Source organism: Phyllostomus hastatus, unplaced genomic scaffold (assembly GCF_019186645.2).
Source record: "Phyllostomus hastatus isolate PE091 unplaced genomic scaffold, TTU_PhHast_1.1 phas_contig_86, whole genome shotgun sequence".
Taxonomy (NCBI): domain Eukaryota; kingdom Metazoa; phylum Chordata; class Mammalia; order Chiroptera; family Phyllostomidae; genus Phyllostomus; species Phyllostomus hastatus.
In genome coordinates, this window is record NW_025333977.1 from 91,072,999 (window position 1) to 91,092,527 (window position 19,529).

Below are 19,529 nucleotides of genomic sequence, written 5' to 3' on the forward strand. Positions count from 1 at the left end.
ATCTTCTTCAATAAATGCCTCTATTTCTCATATTATATACTGGATACTTTTTGGACAAATCTCCTATTTCTAGTCTTTTTCTAAATATGTACTTTTAAAAACAAAATTAGATATATACATTATCATTGCCTTTATTTTCATACTTTTTTTCAAGCTAAACCACAAACATTTTCCTGGTTATGGCATACTTTTCATAATCTTATTTTTAATGATTCTATAATATTCCATCCAATGGATGCACCATAATTTACTCAATTGTGTCCTAATATTTACCATTTAGGTTGCTTCCAATTCTATTAGAACAACATCACAAGTTACACTTTCATGGACATAATTTGTCTATTATAGATTATTTCCCCAAAATATATTTTAAGAATTTGGATTACTGAGTCAAAGGGCACAAAATTTTTATGACTCTTGAATCTGAGTCCTCTTGATTTCTGTCAACTTACATGGCTCCCCAAATATTTTACTCTTCCTCAGCCTCAGTTTGACCTTGAACTCCATGATCTGGTGCCTGGTCTCGGGCAAGGGCTAGGTTTAAGATTCCTGCACAGTTTGAAGGGATGTGCACTTAAATATCAAACAGGTTAGGCAAGGTTTGGGAAGTAAGGCAAGCACTGAGCAAGGCAGGAAAGGATCCAACCCCAAGGAGTCATGAAGTTCAAAACAATTGTTATCAAGCAAAACATGAGGCCTCTGTCCTCTCCTATATAATCCCGCCAGTGGGGCAGCTCAGGAATGCCTTTGGCAGTCTTTTCCACCCAGCTGAGTTCTGCCATCACCAGTCTCACTATCCTCTCTTCTCTAAGGCCTTCCCTGTGGATCTATGACATGGGTTCATGAGAGCTTATCCAGGGCAAAGTTCCCATCAACCCATGATAAAATACAAAAAATAAGGAAAGTTTAATATATATACTTTAAAAGGTTTTCCTTTAATCTCAGTTTATGTTCCTCATACTTTTTTGGAATTAATGTATGCTTTCATTTATTTGTAAAATGTGTGGTTTTATTTAATGAGTAGTTTGTTCACTCACCACATATTTCTGAGAGCTCACTACCAGCCAGGTGCTATGCTAGACCCTGGGAGACACAGCAGTGAACACAACAGACAAAGGTTCCTGTAGTGTGAACTCTGACAAAGAGCTTTTGTATTGTAATTTAAGTGCTTACTGTTAAGCTTTTGATTGCCAAGGCACCCACTTCAAAAACAAAATCATCTGGAACAGACACATTGTCAGCATCAGGAAAAGATAAAGACTAGATGAAGTCCCCTTGTCTTTAGAGAGTTTGGTGGACTTAGATAACTGACCACTTGACAGCTTGCTTTTCCTACTCTTATGTTTTAAATTCACCAATAAAGAGTGAGCCTGTGAACCCTAGGTACCCCAATCTTGATCCCAGTAAAAGCAGAACCCCAGATTCACGCTTGAAATCATTTTCTCTCTCTCTTCCTCCACTTCCCCCTACCTCTCCAAACAAGACCTCTCCCTGTGTGGCCCCAGGCATGCAATGAACCCTCCAGGGCCTGTGAGTAATAAGGCTTGTATTTCCTAAGTTCCATAATGGTGGTTGCTTAGATGGATGGATGGTGATGGATGCTGCAATCTTAATAAGAACCACAAGGGCCAGTCTAGCCACAACGTTGGCTCAAGTAGGAGAATTTCTGTGAGGGTTCACCACAAGGAGTACCAGTGGGCCCAGGTGAGCATCCCCATACATTTCTAGCCAATAGCATCATTATCAATAGGCTGAGACAAACAGGAAACTGTGTCCCTGCCCAGAGCTTGAGCCCTGGCTGTGGTGGCTTTGTCTTCGCATTGGTAGTGCCCTCAAGGGGGGCTCAGGTTTGGGTGTTTTTCTTCTACCATGGCAGAGTGTCCTGCACAGCCAGTTCTCACTACATGTTTTCTGAATGCAGACTCTCATACAGACACCAGCACTTCCCAGAGAGATTAGTAGTGGCACTTGTTGCATGCACAGCAGAGGCCAGTGGACAGTATGGTGCAGAGCGTGAAGTTAGCTACACTGCCTGGTTTCCAATCCTGGCTCTGCTGCGAGACCTTTAGTAAGTTCTTCCATCTCTCTTAGCCCAGTACTCACTTTTCAAATGGGCAGGATGGTAATAGTACTTGCCTCAAGAGGCTGTGAGGATTGAAGGCCTCAGCACAGTGCTTGGCACATTAGAGACCACCAATAAATGAGCCCAGTTGTAGCAATGACAACAGCATCACCTGGGTGCTAAATAAACCAGCTAAGAGGTGACTGTGTCAACATTAAACCAGGTTAAAGGTCACAGTCCAGAGAACCCAGCTGAAATTAAAGATTCATTTGATTGTCCCAAAAGGCTAAGGATATAACAGGGAAAATTAAATCTGTATAGAAAAGAAGGAAAAAAAACCTTATAGGAGACCATTCTACATGATGTGTGGGCCCAGCTCCCACTGGGAGATGCACAGGACCCACGCCCACGGATAGGTTCTCCCATGGGAAATCAGACCTGCATTTTACACAGGCTACTTTGAGACTTGCTTTTGCTAAAACTCCCTCACCCTGAATTGAGGCAGTGCTTCCTGTAACTTCCTAAAGTCTGTGCTAAACCTCTCCAGTATGGAGTGTAACCAGTTCAATCACTTTTCCCTTTGCATTTGCAAATATCCTTCTTCTGTGATGTGATTAGTGGTACTCTCTCCTTTGTTTTCTGTAAAAGGTAACCACCTAAAGCGAACCTGTGCATAGTAAATGAGGACCATTGAGTAATGTGCCCAGAAAAGCAATAAAAGCTTGTCAGGGCAAGGGCCAAGGCTTTTTCTCCCCTTGAGAAAGAAGCTGTGCTATCTGTTTTCCTCCACAGGACTAGGTAGTCTGTGTGAATTTGTTGTGTCTCACCCACAATGTCACAGACCCCACGAGCTGGGGTACACATCAAAACCTAACCAATCTTTCTCTTCCTTCTCCACTGATATCAATGATAGAAACTAATAGGATTTCATTTATATCAATTATGAAAATATGGCAAAATGATCCTGCCAAACCCAGGATATTCCCATGCTGGGCCCATGCCAGAATTCAACCATAAGTGACCAAATCAGTTGAGAACAGAACTGGGGATAAACAGTTCAGGGACTTCTCTGAAGTATGGACATTCCACTGACAGGTACTTTTGGGTGCCACAGAGAACTCTGGAATTGAAGAAGTCTGTGGGAGGGTGGGGCAGGGTAGAAAACAGAACCCTGGCCACAACCAGCAAGACAAAGGTCAAATTTAGAGGGGTTGTTCTTAGCTCTGTGATTGAAACGGAATGATGTAGAGGTTTAATATCAATGGTGCAGATAAAATAATGTCAGCAGACTGGATAATTAAAGATTTTTGGCTCAATTATTCACTCTCTCACTTTCTGTAGGGAGGTGGAGAGAGAAAGGAGACGGGTCCAACAAACTGAGAATTCCTCAGGGTTTTAAGTATATTTTTAGTACTCCTCACATCTGGGAGAGCAGAGACATTATTTCAGGATCAGATCCTAATCATGCCCTTTACTTTGGGCTAAACATCTCTCTCTAAAACTCTTTGAGGAAAATGTAATTAGTTTAAAGATATGCACAGGCTAATTGAGACCACATTTAGGGAGCCTGTAGCATCCAACAGAAGATGTTTCTGGCTAAGTAGAACAGATGCCATTAAACCAGTTATCACCACGCCTGTTCCTCACCATCTCCCCAAATTATTTTCCCCACCTGCCTGGAGTTCCTCCCTGGACCTGTATCTGAACCAGACCTGCTATTCTCAGGACTGGAGCTGCCCAAGACCAGGACAATGACCATGGGTCCACAGCCAAGGCCTTTACAGAGCAGTGCTGGACTCAACTACCTGTTCCCTCTAAAGGTAGGCTACTGTGTGGGCTACTGACAGAGTGAACCACAGAACCACAGCTATGCTTAAGATGCCATGGAGATCTTCTAATTCAACCTTCTACCCAGCAGAGGAGCTCTGTTTTGTCTCACACTAGGCAAAAGAGAACCTGGTGTGTGTGTGTGTGTGTGTGTGTGTGTGTGTGTGTGTGTGTGTACATAATTGCCAGGTCCCACAAGCCATAAAGCTGGTGATCACAGGCTGGCAGCAGGGAAGAACCCAACCCATCAGGATTAGAGGCAGCACTTAGCCATGGTCTTGGTGGGTTCCTACATGAGATGGAGCAGACCCACACATGCCTGGAGCTGCAGGCCTCATGATGCAGCTGAAATGAACTCCTCCAGCCCACTTAGGATGGGCCAGGATGACCCAGAGTTAGGACATCCCTGTCACTCATGCAGGAATACTCTCTGGGAATGTCTGACAGTGGAGAATCCTCAGAAAGGAGAAAGGAAGGAACAGCAGGGGAAAGAGTTCAGGTCATTGTGTTCAGCAGGATCTGCTCTATTAGGAAGTCTACAGCACCACATTAGGGCCACGCTCTTCTATCAAACAGCTTCTGTAGAAAGTCAAAACAGAGGGGTTTTTGGTGAGGCCCTTGAAGGATCCCTGCCAGGGCATCCCAACAGGTAATCACCCAGAAAACCCTGTAGGAAAAATCTGCCCACTCACAAGCAGCCCACTCCATCATGAGCTGAGCCATGATATGCTTCCTTTTCCCTGGGCCCAATTCTGCTCCTTGGGATCACATAGAGTAAACTCTATTTTTCTACAAGACATGCCTACAAATATCTGAAGACAGTTATCATTTATCCTTTCCTTCTGCAGACAAAACACACTTAGTCTCTTCAACTATTTCTACTTGGCACTGTTTCTAAACCCTTCCACATGCTCTGGTCACACACTGGTTTCACCATGACACCCTTGGTATGTATGACCCTGAGAACTGAAGAAAGAAAACAGGAGTACAGTGGTTAAATGCACAGGTTTGGATCCCAGCCCCATTACTTACTATGCCTCAGTTTCCTCCACAGCACCTGATGATCTTAGTTATGAGAATTATGTAAGTCAATTCATGAAGAACTCTTAGAACTGGCATCTGATAAGCATCTAATTAAGTTTTAACTATGTTTTTAGCACAACACTTAGCATATAAGAAGGATGTAATACGTACACAAATCCTGTGCCTGGATATTCCAGTTTCATTACTCACCAGCATCCTTACTGATAAAACAATACCACCTCTGAGCTTTGATGAGGTAAGGCATGAGGACTCTCCTGGTTAGTGGCTGGTGCATAACAAGTAGGCAATAAACATTAGCTTCCTTGACCTTTGCACTGACACTGCAGTTGGGAGCCATTCTCTCTGGGTCTCTCACAGTTCAGTACATCTTGCGAGTAGAAGCACTGACTGCCTTTGTTCCAAACTATCTTTTCAAGAATATCTGCATCATAAACAACTTTGGAAGAGAGAGGCAGTGTCTACCTTTGAAGCAAAGTGCAGGCACATTTTCTGTTCATTAGAAAAGATTTGAACCCTGGCTGTTGTGGCCCAGTGGATTGAGTGCGGGCTGTGAACCAAAGGGTCTCTAGTTCGATTTCCAGTCAGGATACATGCCTGGGTTGTGGGCCAGGTCCCCAGTGGGGGCCATGTGAGAGGCAACCACACATTGATGTTTCTCTTTTTCTCCCTCGCTTCTTCTTTCTCTAAAATGTAAATGAATAAAATCTTTTTAAAAAAGAAGAAAAGATTTGAGTTCCCTAAGCTCAGGATTTCTCTCCACGGTGTGTGCAGGTACCGCCTGGTCTTCTGCGTCACCCTATGGGGATTGGAGCTCATAGAACCAAGGCAAGAAAATGCTGATGCCTGGTCACTGTTATTGTTCTGAATCAAAGTGCTTTGTCCACAACCCATGGGTCTCATTTCCATTAGCAGTCGTGAAACTGCGGCAGGATAACTTGTTAGCTTTCAAGTAGGAGAAATCTCAGATCTTCTGTTGTTATTAACAATGACCTAGAGAAGAGATGGTGGCAAAAGAAATTCCCTCAACCCCCTGCAGTCTTTATCTTAAGCTATCATCAACCTCATTATATTCCATCCATGGCTAACTGATTTTTAAAAAATTATAAGTGAAGGATTTATCTTTATTTCCTTATTTATTCATGTTGATCTTTCTTCTTCTTGATTTTAATCAATAGTTCCATTCATTTGAGATCTTTCTAAAGTGTTTTTTTTGGGGGGGGACATCTTTTGAACTGAACTTGACATTCCCCCTTTCAAGTTCCCTTGTCTGAGACACACAGACCCTAGTCTCTCCTCCCATTCCACTCACTTCTCCTGCCATACCAGGTAGACTGTCCATCTAAATCTAGATTTTCATCAATAGTATCAGACACTGGGTTTATACAGGGGTGGGCAAAAGTAGGTTTATAGTCATGAGTACATGAAATATTGTTACTTATTTGTATCACAACTATAAACTTACTTTTGCTAATGAAACTGATAACAAGCATCTACCTTCACTGGATTTGTGGGTAAAAGAATTGTAAGTTCTGCTGTCATCCTAGGACACTCTTCATTCTCTCCTCACCCTTCACTGAGAGCACCGAGCACGGCTTTCACACTAACCACTCCTATTCCCCAAAAGGTGGGAATGCATGACCTCATAGATATGACAAGGATGAAGGTCAGCAGGCCTGCAGCTGGTGTAGTTAGGAAAAAGAGGTAAGAACACCTATATCCTTCTGGGAACTGCTAAAGCTGTGTAACCCAGAGCAGGCTGATATCTGAATGGGGGCAGAAAAGCGTAAATACTGCTTGTATGTGATCCAGACTCACTCAGGCATTAAGAAAGAAAGGAACACAGTTAGGGGTTGCCTAACACAGTGTATATGTTACCAAATACAGTTTCAACTCATCCAGTACAATTTCAACTCACCACAGGCAGCTTATGGGAGGCTGACAGATATGGAAGCTGCAGGTGGTTCTAAATCTTCCATGAGTTATTGGGATGTAGTCTTTTTGTAATCCTCACCTGAGGACACTATTTTTTTTTCATTGCTTTTAGAGAGAGGCAGAGGGGGAGAGAGAGAGAAGGAGAGAGATCCATCCATGTGAGAGAGAAACATTGATTGCCTCCTTGTATATACCCCGACCAGTGATCAAACCTGCGACTTGGGTATTAAATCTGGGTATTAAAAGTTCATGGGAATTGAACCCATGAACTTTCAGTCTATGAAATGATGCTCCAACAAACTGGGAGACACTGGCTAGGGCTAGAATGTGGTCTTTACCTCTGCCCCCTGCCACCACCACTACCACTGTCACTCATTTTCAGATCAAGGATTCATGTGCATGATAGCTCATAGGTGACCAATGACTATTCAAGAAAGCTACCAGTGATAGTCACAGTTTTCTCCCTTGCGTTTTATAATTATTCTCCCTCTCCACTACAAAACTGGGTAAATATAGGTCTTAACATCTGGTATTAAGTTATAACTTACGATTCTTTTCAAAAAGAAATAAAAATAAATAAGCCAATAATTCTCTTGAACTACAATGCTTTTCTGTTATCCATCTTTTTAATTTCAGGGCTTTATTTTTAGATTTATTTAAAATAAATCTTACTTTCTAAAGATTTCTTAAAATATTTTTAAGAATGACAGGGTATACCAAGACCTCAACATCTGGTCATAAGTTACTTGCAGAACTGTGGCACAGTTTTCTTTCTTTTGAAAAATAATCTGTGATGGTTTTAATGGACATAAAATGAATAAAAACAGCTCTGTTTTGGGCTTTATCATGATCAGGGATCACCCAGCAAAGTTTAGTAATAAGATTTCCAGGATAACTCCAGGGGATGGACCCTTGGCTTGCAGGCTTATTGCCAGCTTAAACTCTGCGGGGCCGGGGATCCAACCGCGTTCCACATCCAGCTCTCCTTTTTGTTGCACAGGGCTCTCAACTTCTGGTCCTGCCTCCGCAAGATGGCCTCTCATCTCTTCAAGGCTCTCACAGTGCCCCAACCAGAGACTATTCCTGTGCGTTCCTATAATCCTGTGGGTCCTCTTGTTTCACCATGTCTATGTAAGAGAAAGGACAGGATCCAAACCCTATACTAGACTTCCAATTACCAGAAAACTCCCCTCTCGCCCAATGCAGATTAACTCCCAGTGTGCCCAGCCCTTAATGGTCTTCTAGGCTGTTCCTTCATGGGTATTTCCCCCAGTTAGAGATGGCCAGACCTTCAGGCCCAGGCCCCTTCCTGCCTAGGTACAGATCAGAGGAACCCAGTCAAGGGAGGAGGCCATGACTGTCCTGAAGCACTGCCTGTAGACATTCTTCCCAGACACAGGTCCCATGGCAACTCTGCTCTTTGTCAGGACCTGACATGGTGCTTCTGAGTCAGGTACCTCCAAGGTAAGCCATGAGGGACTTCCCCATCCTTCTTCAGCCTGGCAAGGATCATATATACTTGGCAGGGATGGAAAGTAGAGAATCCAAGTACGGCATCAACAGTGACTATTCAAAGAGCTCATACTGACCTGCCAGTGCCCCTTCCTCAGGTTGGCACTGTATTACTGACTACATTTAAGGGGCAAATAGTTCCCTAAATCCAGAATCTGATGCTTGTTTACTTCCTGCTCCTTCCATCTGTCTTCTCTGCCACACAATCCTTTCTACTCAGAGTTGACACATCACTAGCCTCTTTCCTAGAGTGGGACAGGTCCTACCTCTTCCTCATCAACACTGTCTCCATAGTCCCAAGGATGACAACTCCCAAAGTAGCACCTACAAGGAAGTATCCCCTTGCAACTCAGCCTCTACATAGCACAACTTTGCCAGCAGGCAGTTAAATCACAGCTTTGAATGGCTCCTAGTGCCAGCAGAAGAACTCTGACATAACCCCTGGCTTCAGTGAGTTTCTAGGCAAATGGGGGAAGACAAGTCCCATGAATACATGAAAAACCAGGAAATCATCAAGAGGACATTATTCCCAGCTTGATGATGTACTTAAATATTCTTGGCTACACTGGCACAGTTAATCACCCCCTTCTTATGGAAAGACTTTCTTCTCTTGGTTTCTGGGATGCTGAACTTGATTCTCTTTTTCTTTCTATTTCCTCTTCCTGGTCTCTAAATGATGGGTATGCTCACTCCCAAGGGGACCAAATCTAGTCCTGTGGTTTTATATATCAACTAGAGGCTGAAAACTCCCAAACACATTTCTCCTCCCAACCTCTTTGCCATCTTTCAGAACTTCACATATAACTGCCTACTCCACATCTCCAGGGGTTTACCAAACAAGATTTCTTAAAATTCTCCAGCCACATGTACTCCTCCTACAGTACTTCCCACCCATCACCCATCGAAATGCTCAGGGGTATGAGTCCCCTCTTGCCCTCTTCCTCCCTTGTTCACTCTCTTACTTCACTCCAATCCATCAGCAGCTCCAAATGGCTCTACCTTTAATTTAATCACTCCTCACTACCTCCATGCCACCAGCCATCCAAGCCACCAGCATCTTGCTCTTAAATTAGGCATCCATCAGCAAACTGCCTCCCTATTTCCACACTTGTTTCCCTATGGTCAGTTCTCCACACAGCAGTCAGATAATGACACTCCCTGACTCAACACCCTCCAATGACTGCTCACTATACACAGAATAAAATGCAAACTCCTTATCATAGTCTATAAGGCCATACCTCACCCAGCCATGCCTATTGCTCCAGACTCACCTGCTATCATTCTGTGCCTCTCCATCTACTTTAGTGCTTGCTGTTCCAATCACACCAAGTGCATTCCTGCCTCAGAGCTTTAGCAGTGGCCAGTTTTTCTGCCTCGAAAAGATCTCCAGATCTTCTCAAGACTCACTCTATCACTTCCTTCTGTTCTCTGCTCACATCTCACCTCCACAGAGGCCTGCCTTGACTCTTTGATGATCCTATACAAAATAACTGTCTACCCCAATCCTTCCAACCCCTTCCCATGCTCTAGTTTTCTTCACTGCCTATTAAAATCAATGCCAGGTGTTACCGTCTTCCTTTTTCATAAGAATGGAAATTACACAAGAGCAAGGAGTATATGATGAACCTCTGATACATTAATCAGATCAATGTTAACCACACTGACATGAATTACATTCTGTTCTTGGGAAGGGGACTGAATTTTTCATAGAAAAAATAATATAAGTGATGGTTACAATATTGATCAAGGCCCTAATACCAACTTTTAAAGAAATACAGTAATGCCCCCTTATCCAAGGGGGATATGTTCTAAGACCACCATTATAAAGCCACAGGTAGTACTGAATCCCATTTATATCATGTTTTTTCCTACCTTTTGATTTCAAGGAAACACTTTAAGGCTTCTCTTTGGCATATCTGAATGCCCAGCATCATGACTCTTGCACATTGGGTCATTATTAAGTAAAATAAGGGTTGTTTGAACACAAGCACCAAAATACCTCAACAGCAGATCTGATAAACCAGACAGCTACTAACTGACTAATGGGCAGAGAGCACATACAGCATGGACATGCTGGACAAAGGGATGATTCATGTTGCAGGCTGGACGGAGCTGGATGGCATGAGATTTGATCAAAATGACACACAATTTAAAACTTATGTATTGTTTATTTCTGGAATTCTCCATTTAATATTTTCAGACTACAGCTGATCATCAGTAACTGAAACCGCAGAAAACAAAACTGTGGATAAGGGAGGACTACTATATGATTAAAACCTATACTTAATTACAAGTTATAGGTAAAGCAACATAAAGCTCTCTAAAATGCATGTGCTTTCATTAGAAGAATCACAATGAAGCCTAGGTGAATACAATTTGATGTGATAGAGTATCATACTTCATTGTCCAAAGTTATTTTACCAAAGACAGAATGAACGTGTTCATTGAGGTCATGGAGTTCAAATAAGAGATTTTCCAGAGGCACCTCTGAAAAAATGTGTAGAGGAAAGTAAAGATCACTTGCCCTTTTGAGAAGTTTATCAAGAAATATGTCTTTTTTATTTCTTTTAAATAAATTTTATTGATTATGCTATTACAGTTGTCCCATTTCCCCCCTTTTATTTCCCTCCACCCACATTCCCACCTTTAGTTCATGTCCATGGGTTATACACATAAGTTCTTTGGCTTCCACATTTCCCATACTGTTCTTAACCTCCCCCTGTCTATTTTCTACCTACCATCTATGCTACTTATTCTCTGTACCTTTTACGCCTCTTTCCGCTCTCACTCCTCCACTGATAACCCTCCATGTGATCTCCATTTCTGTGATTTTGTTCCTGGTCTAGTTGTTTGCTTAGTTTTTGCTTTTGTTTTAGGTTTGGTTGTTGAGTAACAAACAACCAAAGTTGTGAGTAACAAACTCAGATGAGTTTGTTATTTTACTGTTCATAATTTTTATCTTCTTTTTTTTTAGAAAAATCCCTTTAACATTTCATATAATAAGGGCTTGGTGAGGATGAATTCCTTTAACTTGACCTTACCTGGGAAGCACTTTATCTGCCCGTCCATTCTAAATGAAAGCTCTGCTGGATAGAGCAATCTTGGATGTAGGTCCTTGTCTTCCATGACTTCAAATACTTCTTTCCAGCCCCTTCTTGTCTTTAAGGTTTCTTCTGAGAAATCAGCTGACAGTCTTATGGGCACACCTTTATAGGTAACTGTCTTCTTTTCTCTTGCTGCTTCTAGGATTCTCTCCTTCATTTTAATCTTGGGTAATGTAATTATGATGTGCCTTGGTGTGTTCCTCCTTGGGTCCAACTTCTTCGGGACTCTCTGAGCTTCCTGATCTTCCTGGAAGTCTATTTTCTTTGCCAGATTGGGGAAGTTCTCCTTCATTATGTTTTCAAATAAGTTTTCAGTTTCTTGCTCTTCCTCTTATCCTTCTGGTACCCCTATTTTTCAAATGTTGGAACATTTAAAGATGTCCTGGAGGTTCCTAAGCTTCTCCTCATTTTCTTGAATTCTTATTTCTTCATTCTGTTCTGGCTGGGTGTTTCTTTCTTCCTTCTGGTCCACACCATTGATTTGAGTCCCAGTTTCCTTCCCATCACTGTCAGTTCCCTGTACATTTTCCTTTATTTCACTCAGCATAGCCTTCATTTTTTTTCATCTAATTTGTGACCATATTAAACCAATTCTGCAAGCATCCTGATTACCAGGGTTTTGAACTGTGCATCTGATAGGTTGGCTATCTCTTTGTCACTTAATTGTATTTTTTCTGGAGCTTTGATTTGTTCTTTCATTTGGGCCATTTTTTTTTGTCTTGGCGTGCCTGTTACATAGTAAGGGGTGGAGCCTTAGGTGTTCAGGTGGTACAGGGGGCAACTCACATTACTGCTGTGGTGCTGTATGTGGGGGAGGAGTCCAAGAGGGAACAATGGCCCTTGCTCTGCTCTCTGCCAGTTTCAGTCACTTCCCCAGCTATGCACAATCAAATTGGGCCCTCTGGTGCTGATTCCTGGGTGGGTGAGTTTCTGTGTATTCCAGGACCTTGTGGGTCTCTCCAATGAACTCTCCTGTGAAGGGTTTCTCCTGCCACCTCAACCCCTACAGGTGTTTTCAATCAGAAGTTTGAGGCATTGTTTCCCTACATTGAAACTCTGGGTTGCGTGGTCTGTCTTGTTCCCCAATTGTTCCTCTCAGTTTTCCTGCATGTGCATGTTGGAGCACATGGTCCGCAGTTCACCACCTTGCTGAGCCCACCAGCCACTGCCTTGGCAAGAGTCCTCTCCGCCCAGCTGCCTGTCTCCAACCCTCCTACCAGTATAGATGAATATTTCTTCTTTAACTACTTGGTTTTTGGACTTCCATACAGTTTGATTTTCTGGCAGTTCTGGTTTTTGTGTTGTTTTTTTTTTAAATTTGTTGTCCTTGTTTTGGTTGTGTGAGAAGGCACAGTGTGTCTACCTATGCCTCCATCTTTGCCAGAAGTTCAAAATATCTTGTTAAATGTTCCTACATCATTTGTGAGTGGCCCATCATCTATTAAGGGACTCCAGAGAAGGCACCAAGTTCTAGACCACCTCCACACTAACAGGTGTATTGTACAGCTTTGCTCAAGAGGCCTGATTTCCTCAACAAGCAGGGAAAGAAGGACTGGGCAACTTCTGCAGTCCATCAGCAAGTCTGACTGTCCTCTCTTCCTCATTGTAAATTTCCCTATCATTAGCACACAGTTGGTAACAACACAGGAAGGACTTCTTACACAGCCTACTCCTCAGCACCAAAGGTTCTACCATCATCCTGATTTCATCGAAGGCAAACCTGTCTTTTTTACACTTGATCTTAGCCAAAAGGCCGAGAAGCGATGCAAACCTGTCTTTTTTAAAAGGTACTTGCATTAATGTTTCCATCCTTTGATCTGCCTCTGCTGCTTCACAATGTGCCTTAAGGCTTTGCCTTTCAGGGGAACTGTGCTCACATATATACATGTTCACTTTGATCCAGCCTCCCTTGAATCCTAAAAGCATGCCTACCATATTAGCCACAGGTTTTGTATTTTCTTTCAGGCACTGTTAAAACACTGCTCCCTCTCTCCCTCTTTCCCTCTCTCCTTCTCTTTCTCTCAAGATTTTATTTATTTATTTTTAGAAAAGGGAGGGAGAAGGAGAGGGAGAGAAACATCAACATTTGGTTGACTCTCACGTGCCCCCTACTGGGCACCTGGCCCACAACCCAGACCCAGGCATGGGTCCTGACTGGGAATGGACCAGCTACCCTTCAGTTCACAGGCTGGCACTCAATCCACCCAACCTTATACTCTACCCAACCTTATACTCATTTAAAGTTACAGGATTTCTTTTCTTTTTTAAGATTTTATTTATTTATAAACAGAGGGGAAGGGAGGGAGAGAAACATCAATATGTGGTTGTCTCTTGTGTGCCCCACACTGAGGAACCTGGCCTGCAACCCAGGCATGTGCCCTGACTGGGAATTGAACTAGCAACCCTTTGTTTCATAGTCCGGTGTCAATCCCTTGAGCCACACCAGCCATGCTATTTTCTTAACAAAAAAGTAGAACCCACATACTTACTTTTGTTTTCAAAGTAGTTAAGAAGCTACTCTTTCACTTCAGAGGGGGGCTATAGTTCAAAGCAGCTTTACAAACTTGTGAGAATAACCAGTGTTACAAAAGCTCAGGTCATGCTTCCTTTCACCAATTCCTCTTTCTCCTCCTTTTCCTCTCTTTCTTTATTTGGAATTGGGTGTGACCCTGTTAGCCTCCTTTGCCAGGAGACTGAACATGCTGCCCCCAAGGCTGATGCTGGCTACTGATCCCTGGAGTGCTATAACTGTGAGAAAAGAGATGGCTGAGGATGGCAGAGGGAAACCATCATGTTCATGTGCCCAAGCTGCAGAAAGCAATACCTGATATCAAATTAGACATATGAAATCCCAAAAGATCACTCATGTTTTTGAAATATTGCTGAGAATAGTTACCATTATAGCAGCCTAACGAAGGCATTCACTCAATGTTACATTCAGATGGGACTTCTCGCTGAACAAAGTGAAGATGACCAAGTTTGTGCAGCGGGGCTCAGGAAATCTTGGTCAGATATGTAATAGCTTGGCCCCACAATTAACACAGAATTCTACCTGTGCTCCAACCCCAACTTGCTTGCTGTCTGCTTGCTAAAGAACTACACAGTCCAAAGGAAAACAAACCAAAATAGTTCACCAGAGCAGCCTCCTACAGCAGCAGGTGAAGGAAGCTGTTGGTCATTTAGAGTGACAGAGTGCCACAGTTTGGCAGCGTGAGCAGTTCTAACAGAGGCTAGGGCACCCAGCAGGCACTTAATGAACCTGGTTTCTGGGCAGGCTCCAATGGCAGTTCCTACCGCCACCCATTCTAGAATTCTGACCAGCTAAGCCAAGGTCAACAGGTAATGCTAAAACATGCTGACTTCACCCCCACCTGCCTGGGCACCTGGCCACAGTCATCTCACCTTGGGGGCACCATTCTCTCCAAGCTCACAAAGACACACAGTTCCCCTCCCTGCAGTCTCTTCAGGGTGGACCAAGGAGGAATGGTTGACAGTGTAGTTTAAACTGCTCACTCACCGTCTCCCTGCTGTTTGTTATGGCAACTGGGCTGAGAGGATGAGGAAAAAGGTCTGTTCCCTCTAGGCTCTGGAAGCTCTCAGCCAGGTAGCTCCTGAAGCTGCTTTGAACTGCAGCAGAGGCAGCTGATTTGGGAGCCTAGTGGAAAGGAAACAGGAAAGCCAAGTCAGGGACAGACATGAAAAAGGGAGTGGAGCAGTGGGAGGAGCACATCACTCAGAGAGGCTGCATGGAAATGTGGAAACGCCCCAGACAACAGATGCTTTTATTGCCAAGTGTAGGGGTTATAGGTTTAGAGTTTAGAACAATAGTTACAAGGAAAATCAGAGTGAAGTGCTTTCTTCCTTCACAGAGGACACATGCGGGAGAACTGAGGAGGGTGAAGTTGGGATGAGGTGCAGGGCCTCCAGAGAGGCCCTGGCAGGGATGGGGAGGAAGGCAGGTGGCCATCAGAGTCTCTTGAGGGAGCTGGCTCCTGGATGATCCGGGGCCCAGCTCAGGGACAGGGCCAGGGGAAGCAGGGTCTGTCTGACAGGCCAGGAGGAAAATACCACACCTGGGAGAGGACTGTCCTCAGAAGTGAGTAACCCGCCCCCACTGTCCCAGGGCCCAGCCCACATCCCCTACTCCCCCAGACCCCCACATGGGGACCCCACAGGGCCCAGGCCTCAGCCTGGCCCAGGTTCCTGCAGTTCACCCCTTCTCCTCCCTTCAGAAACTTCTATATTCCTCCATAGCAGATTTTACATACTTCTTCAGAAGGAAAGAAATGCTTATAGAAAGTAGTGAATCCATTCTCTCAAAGGTGCAAATACCTTGTCTCTGAGCCCTTTATGTGGTTTCCTTCCAGGATATCTATTATGGTAATTTGTGAAGGTTAGCTTGTAACCCTGGAATAAATCAAGCTGTTGTGGTGGAATTTCAGCAGAGAGACATTCACACCAAAAGGTCCTTATCCCCTCAATTACACAGGAGATCTTGGAGGTGGAGACCCTAGTATGGTGACAGTCCCCCCAACACCTTGAGGCATACCTTAAAGAGGAAATAGAAGTGACTGGCCATCAGAGGAGGGGTGGAACCCCCACCCTGTTGCAGTCCCCAAGCTAGGTGTTCTTTTCCCCCTGGGCAGGGATCTTCAGCAGAAAGCTGATCCTAAGACTGCCAGTTGCTCCTGGGAATCTGTGCCATTACAGGACAAATGGGAGTCAAAGCAGATGGAGTTTCTATAAGTAATGGTTTCAGTATCTCTCATAGGCTAAGCCAGCTGGTCCCAGCAGAGTTTCTCTCGGCCAGCAAGACCAGCCTGGGATTCTCTACCCTTGGTGAGGGCTCAGGCATACCAGCGGCTCTTAGTTCCTTTTTATCAACTCTCCCTCCAGCTTGAGCACACCTCATTCTCACCAGTCTTCCTTCCACTTGCCACCAGCAAGAGGAGCCTCCTTGCCTTGCTGCTCTTCATGTGCCTCAGGCCCACCACCTGTCCTGTGCTCACATGGGAGGCCCTGGCTGCTCCATCACACCTGTTTTGTTTTGTTTTGTTTTGTTTTGTTTTGTTTTGTTTTGCCTGGCTGATTAGGCAACTCTTGACTATAATCCTTTCACAATTCAACCTGTACCAAAGACCACTTCTATAAGAGCTTGAAGTTACAAGAAAGTGCAAAAGTATTTATTCATTTCATTTAAAAATCAAAACTGTAAAAACTCTGATAACATATGCAAAATGGTTTCTAAGCTAATTTTGCAATGCTATCAAGCATTACACCTATCCCCCAAATACAAAGCCACTTCATCAGGAAACAAGGCCCTCCACCAGGGCTGATCTCTACAGAGAAGGGGCTGAATATCACAGTGGACGATTCCACCCAAAGAAATATTTGCCATTTAATATCAACATTTTAATATCAACATTTTTAATATCAACATTTGGAGAATGCAAGAAAAATGCAGTGGTACTTCAGTACTCATCTTTAATTCATTCTGACCAGTGAGGAGCAAGCAATGATTGATGAAGCATTTTCTCTCACAGGACTACATCGTGACTCATACAAGTTCTAGCAAGCACAATGGGTATCGATCAAGTGCTGAGTGCTGAAACATTTTTTCTTGTCAAAATGCAGCAAGTACCAGGTTTAATGAGTTCTGAAGCCGAGAAGTACCGAGGTACCACTGTATTAAAATATGACAGGATTTTTGCAGGAAGCTAAAGCAGTGTGGTTTGGGCGGGGGTCTGGTTGCCTAATAAAAGGTGTAGTAGACCTCACCACCCATTCTGTGAGGAAAGTGGTGGAGGGGAAGGTAGGAGAAGGAGCAGCACTGGGAAGTGCAGTGGGCTTATTAATTGCTCTAATGACTGAGAACAGGGAAAAGGGGCAAGGACACTGAATATCCTTCACTAAAGAGAATGCTCAGTATAAAGAACTGTCTAGTCTAAAATGCTAATAGTGCCCCTGTTGAGAAACACCAGAAAAGGAATTAGTAATTCACATGACTCTCCTAATGCCTACTCTTAAATACCAATTAAGTTTTCATAGGAAGTTGACAGCAGTGACCACAGAAGGTCTGCTCTGGAAGTATAGATGCCAGGCTTTTGATGTGTCAGTGCTGCTCGTAGTGATGTGCATATCATCTTATGAGAGGGTCAGAGCCTGCCCGGGCATTATTGGCTATGCCAGTGGAAAGGAACTAACCTCTTCTGTTTTTGACTTCTTCACATATCCAAGTGAGGCACCAAACCTGCACATCACACATCACAGGAGATACTATTTTGTCCAGAGCAGTGGTTCACAAAGTGTGGTTCCCAACTAACATCACCTGGGAACATGTTAGAACTATCCCAAACCTGCTGAATACAAACTCTTACGGGGGATCCAGCAAACTGGCTTAATAAGCCCTCCAGGTGATTCTGATGCTGGCTCAAGTTTGAGAACCACTGGTCTAGATGGTTTGGGGGCTAAATATGACAAGCAGTCACAAGCTGTTTTAGAAATGCTGCCTCAACTCCTGTGCAGTTTCTACCAGACTATGAAAAGGAGGGGGATGTTGCTGGCAAACAATCTGAGGTAAAGGACCTAAAGAGGAAAGACCTAAGTGAGGAGAAATAGGGGGAAAGAGTAAATTATCAGGGGCCAATCTAAGTATCAAGTTTGATTAGCCATCCTAGAAGGACCTTCTTTTTAATTTATTTTGTGTTTCTCTTACAAGGATGTATAGTGAAAGGTCTTTCTCCTGCCCATGGTCCTGGGTGCCCAGCTCCAACTTCCCTTCCTCAGAGTTAGCTAGTTATGTCACCAGTGTCTTCTAGAACTATGTTATAACATTTCTGTATGTTTTTATTCCCACTTCATTTTAAATACAAATGATATCATATTATCTACAATGTTCTACACCCTGCTTTTTTCACTTAATATGGTTCTGGGATTTTTCCACATCAGAAACATCAGGAACACCCTAGTAGACTTTGAGTGTCTGGGAACACTCAACACTCTAGGGGCATGTGCATCTGCCCAGCAGAGAACGAGCATCTTCTAGGCCACCATGTTATTCTTGTGGATTTCTTAGTGAATCCCCTGTAGGGAAATGGTGCTGAAATTCTCAATTTGGAGAACCCTCCATACGCCCCACAGGAATGATGTTTTATAATAAAAAGAGGCTCTCAAGTCATGAAAGTCTAACAGTAACACAACCAGATGGCACCAGCACCTAATGGGTCAGGCATTCTAGGCAGACACACAGTACAGGAGAATGAACACTGGAGACAATTCAAAGCAACAAGAGGACTTGAGATGCTTTTATCAGGTGAATAATCATACATCACATCTTATTTATAGGAATTGACAAAATATATAAAAAGATGAAGACAGGAACTAGGTAAAAACCCTTAGTAGAGATCGGTGTTCAACACTGAGAACATACATACAACACAGAATACAGTATGTGTTTTAACAGATACATAACACAGAATATAATAACACATGTATCCTTTCACCAGCTTCAGTTATAGTAGCATTTCCTTCAGAGTTATGTTTTATTTTGTCCTTCAACACTGTAACATGTCCTGTCTGTCCATGGTTCCTGACAAATTTTTATCAATGTAGTCTTTGAACCTAAAGCACAAGAGTTCCTTTTTTATAACTGCTTTATTGAGATATAATTCAGATACCATATAATTTACCTGCTTAAGGTGTACAATTGCTTTAGTTACAAAGTTGTACAACAACCACCTCAATGCATTTTAGAACATTTTCATCAACACCCCATAAAACTCTGTACTCATTCACTGCACATAACTTCCTAAGTCCCCTAGCTGTAGGCAACCACCAGTCTACTTTTTGTTTTTATGGGTGCAGGATGCTCAACAGACTCATCAGCAGACTCAACATAAGTGAGAAAACAAAATCAGTGACCTTGAATATAGGTCAACAGAATTGATCCACACTAAAACACAAATAAAAGAGTGTGAGGAGTGAGAGGAAAAAAGAATCTAAGAGCTATGGGATAATATAAAATTGCATAGTATATGTGTAATTGGAAC

General features: G+C 43.3%; 1 protein-coding gene across 1 annotated transcript in view; it reads right to left on the bottom strand.

Moving 5' to 3' along the window:
• The window catches only part of MYLK (myosin light chain kinase), a 285,784-nt gene that overhangs the window by 201,153 nt on the left and 65,102 nt on the right, over positions 1–19,529 (bottom strand). Inside the window, exon 2 of the mRNA XM_045850924.1 lies at positions 14,999–15,136. The gene's annotated coding sequence lies outside the window, so the exon portion shown is untranslated. The remainder of the gene's footprint in view (positions 1–14,998; positions 15,137–19,529) is intronic.